This window comes from Crassostrea angulata, chromosome 1 (genome assembly GCF_025612915.1).
Source record: "Crassostrea angulata isolate pt1a10 chromosome 1, ASM2561291v2, whole genome shotgun sequence".
Classification (NCBI taxonomy): domain Eukaryota; kingdom Metazoa; phylum Mollusca; class Bivalvia; order Ostreida; family Ostreidae; genus Magallana; species Magallana angulata.
The window spans coordinates 32,398,599-32,403,364 of NC_069111.1; the positions used below are offsets into that span (position 1 = coordinate 32,398,599).

Below are 4,766 nucleotides of genomic sequence, written 5' to 3' on the forward strand. Positions count from 1 at the left end.
ATATTAAAGAAAAAATGAAAAAACCCGAGAAAGTCAAAACTTCGTATATCTCGGGATTTTAACGAGACCAGTCTAACACTCGTGAAAATCGAGAGAGGAGTTTAAATGGAAAAAGTAAGTAAACGTTTTTGTTTCTTATATTGGCAAGCTTTGAAATTATTTAAAGTTGCAGAACAATTGTTTATTAATGTGAAGTCGGAGTTTGGGGTGATTAGCCTTATCTCGTTGAATTTTGCTCAGCATGAAACAGTCTGAACAGAATCCTCGATTTTGTCAACAATCTAAAACGTGCTAAGGAGTAGTCATTCGTCGGTAAGAACATACTTACTTACATTGTTAAACTACTCAAAAACTCTTTTAAAAAAATACAATGCATTAAGTCTAGTACACATGTTACAAAAATGTCTATAATTAATGGTCGTTGTGAAATGTGACTTGAAAGACATGTTTTAGTATGAAATGTGTATGCAGGTGTATTATAGTCAGTTTTTACACATATTGTTACGTAGCATACGTTAAAAAAATATTGCATGTTTTTCCTAGAATATTGAGTTTGTGTCAATAATGCTTTCAGTCATTATTTCCATACAGAATTTCCTCGACACGTACAATGTACACTGTACATGTGGTTTTGATATCTGTATCTCATTCAAACTGTTAACTTTATGTCTTATTTATCTATTAAGATGAGAGTGTTTATGATTCAAGGGCCTGCATTTGTTATGTAAATATAACATTATACGATTGAGAGTATGAGAGAGAGATAGACTCAGAGAGAGAGAGAGAGAGAGTGTGTGTGTGTGTGTGTGTAATTACAGTGTACATGTAATTGTTATTGATTGCCTTGCTTCCATGAACCATATAATTATATATTTCAATAATGCCACATTGCACTAGAAATATTGCTGACAAAGATGTTGAGAGAGATCATGGAGTGAGAGAGAGAGAGAGAGAGAGAGAGAGTATGAAATCCATAACAAATTTTATAGTTATATGTCATTTCCCACTTAATGAGTTGTTAAAGCTGTTATCATGGTTATGTTTTGACCATGTCTCAGATACTGCATGTGCCCATAAAAAGGTGTAATCTAGGACACATCCTTTTGTTTTGATAATGACAGCATTTAGCTTTGTAATGATAGCTAGTGTATCTTTTTTCTTCTAATCTACAGATTTACCTGCGGTTTCCAGATGATCTGAAGATCGGGATTATAGAAAATATTGTCAATTTGATATTGCTAATGACCCAGTCATGTCTGCTGAAGCCCAGAAGGTACTTCTTTGTCATGTAATAAACTTACAAATTGTCTTCCATATGTACCGTAGATATATTTGGTTTAAGCTGATTGAAAGCCAAGCAAGGTCATCTAAATAGCTACAATGTCTTGTGTAAAAGGGAAAGGTTTATATGGGCATCTTGTTGCAAATCTGCTTGATTATCTGTATTTTAAGGGGTGTGAACCTCTGAAAGGAATACCAGGAGTTTGAAAATATAATAAACTTTAAGAGATGTGTTTTACACTCTCTGAGAAAATGGGATTTGCAGAAATCCCATGAATTTCTTATGCTGGAAATATGTTTTTCAGATTAGTTTTTGTTATTGACGCAATCATATTTTGGTGTACATAGAATGTTGATAGTTGAAACTCATGCAGACATTTGTATGTTACATAAGTGTTACATAAGTGTTTATGACTTTGATCTTTTTCAATATATTTAATATCTTTCTGTCCACTGGATATCTAAATATCTTTGAAGTTACACCATTGAAGTTACACATTCATTACATTTATCATGTGTGTGCAGAATTGATTGAGCCAGGTTTCCTGATGTTGTCATATAAGTGATACATTGTACTGCTTTAAAAAGTATATATCACTTGTGACTTACTGGTATATTAGTACATATTTGATTTGTAAAATCATTTGACAAATTTAAAGTGTTTTGTAGTTCTGAAATGTTTTTATGGCTTTTAAAATTACTAAAAGTACATGCACATGATGCAACTATCTTTTGACGCTGTATATATAACAAAAAGAAACTGTCAGCTGGGTTTAAAATTAGTGGCAAAATGATGTAATACATGTATGTACAATATAAGAAAAGATTACATGGTTAGTAATTACACATTCCATAAATAACTTCATTGAATATATACATGTACTTGATGAGTGCACAATGTTTGCAAAAATTACATGTAATTCTCTTAACACTTTATGTTTATTCTATTTTAGTTTCCAGACCATGACATTAATGAATATTTCTTGAATGGAATGCATGAGGATTAGAATGGAACCTTATTCTGCCTTTTCACCAACTCACACCATCTTTTCAAGATTTATGGAGCCAACCACAGAAGAATTTGTTCTATACACATCATTCATAACATTCTTATTTATGTTGCTTAACTTTAAATGTTACTGGATGAATTGTGTTCACATAATGGATACATGTACCAGCAAACTTTTTATCGAGTGCACTTAATTTGTATTTTTCCTACCCATCCATCTAACATATGTTTTTATATAACATATTCATATACATGTAACATTTTTGGAAACAGCTATTTTTTTTAAATTGGAATTTAGCCTTACTATTTTATACAAGTTTTTTTTAAAGGGACTTGGACACGATTTTAGATCAAAATTTTGTTTTCAATTTCTTGATGCATAAAATGATTTACTTGCACATTTTGAATAATTGACCATAATTTGAATGTTAGAAGTCAAGTTATAAGTCAAGTCAAGTTATATAGAGATACAGGGGTAAGAATTTATTGTTATGTAAAAAGCTCGAGTCTTATGTTTGTTTACAAATAATATAAAGTATGAAATTACCAATTCTTTGAGAAAATGATTCATAGAAAAGAAGGTAAACTGATTCGATGTAATCATAAATGATATTATTAATAGAAAAAAGCAACATTTGAATTAAACTTACACCAATAAAACACATATGTAAATAATAACAAGACTCGCGCTTTGTTTAAAAAACAAAAAATATTTAATTTTTCATCTGTCTTTTAACTCACTATTTGACTTTCAAATTTTGACAAAGCATTAAAAATACCCATATCAACCATTCTAAATATTGAAAATGGAAACATAAAATTTTGAATTTTAAGCTCAAATCGTGTCTAAGTCCCTTGAATATACTCTTTTGTATACAAACAGAACAAAAAATACTTAGTTACAATGGGAAATAGACATAATATATATAAAAGTGTCTGATAAAAGTATAGGTCTTGTTCTTGAACAGAAGAAATTGACAGAAAAACATTCAGTTTTAGCCATGAAATACAAATATTAATATTTTTTAAGAATATTATTTAATCTAAATAAGTTATAAAAGTTTTTTCCCCTTTGTTCCAATGTTTGGAAACAAATCAAATATATAATTAAAATTGCTGTACAGTATATCCTATTGATTCCTATAATATATCACTTTAGTTTCTTGAACAGCATGTTTATTACTTTTTTTTCTTAAAATGATGTATACAAGGTCATTAATTTATTTTCATTATATTCAACTAGATACAAATAGGCCTTCTGCAACCTTTTCATTGTTTAAATAGTATGGAGTTTTAATTACCTTTCATATGAAAAATGACATCTAAATCTTAAATTGCTGTACATTATATCCTATCCATCTAATGTATCACTTTATTTATGTTGAACTTCGTGTCTATTAGTATTATGATTTTTTTTAGAATGATATGTGCAATTTCATTTATTTATTTTTCATTTTAAGAAAATTCATTTTAAAAAAGATCTCTTACAACCTGTGTTTTTTTTTTAGTTTACATAACACAGTGTAGTAATTGAATGTAGTTGTGTAGATTTATACATGTACCTACAAGCAATATACATTTAATATTCACCGGGTACATGTACCAGACTACTATATTTGATGAATAAATGTACTTCTTTCATGCCTTTTACTCATTGTTATATGTATTATTTATAATTAAAATACTTTGAAAACTTTTCTCAATTTATTTATTTTAATAAGATTAAGAAACGGACTGTAGTTAATGCACGTTTTTAAGAGTTGTCTCTCTTGGGGACAATAATGAATGCTCCCCAGGGTTCATGACCTTGAATATTGAGTAGGCTGTGAGGTGTGTAACACCACCGTCATATGTGAAAACTGTCAACGCATTGAAATATTTAGCCATAATTTACTTCACAAAATCGGCACCAATGTATTTTGCATGTTTCAAAGATTCCCTTCGTACACGAACTGTTGCACAACAAACAAATTCATCATTGTCAGATCTGTCATGGCTGCTTTAAACAAAGAACCTCGTTTTAGAATTATGGAATACGAGTCTTGGTAAAATTGGTAAGCAAACCCGGGCCGGGGCAAAATAAAAGCCGGGGCAGATAGGCAATCGTCAATTCCAATTACGCATTATTTTGCAGCAATATTTACAGTGAATACAAATATACTGGTCAGTAAATATCTTGACATTTTAATGAGATTGGCAGATTAATAACTGTCAATCTTTTGTTTTACCCTGGCTCGGTCATGCCTACCCATCTTACCAAGACTCATGGATGCTATAAATTTCTTGAAACACGCCTTTTCTTTCTTATTATTTTGGTAATAACTCAGATTTGAAACAGAATTAGCCCATAATTTTTGCAATTTATATTTTCCTTCATAACGATTATTCATGCTAAATTACGTTGAATATGCCTCAGTAGTTCTTGAGAAGAAGATTTTTTAAAATACACCCCCATTTTTTTTTTTTTACACTTTTG

The 4,766-nt window shown here is 29.9% G+C and overlaps 1 long non-coding RNA gene across 2 annotated transcripts; it reads left to right on the plus strand.

Annotated features, from left to right (window-relative positions):
* Positions 1-3,939, plus strand: LOC128156565 (uncharacterized). Of its 2 annotated transcripts, none has more exons than XR_008239734.1 (3): positions 1-114; positions 1,173-1,273; positions 2,235-3,939. It is a non-coding gene; the product is annotated as an uncharacterized LOC128156565 (long non-coding RNA). The 2 variants fall into 2 exon arrangements; XR_008239735.1 differs by lacking the exon at positions 1-114 and adding an exon at positions 260-312.
* The last annotated feature ends 827 nt before the right edge of the window (positions 3,940-4,766 follow it).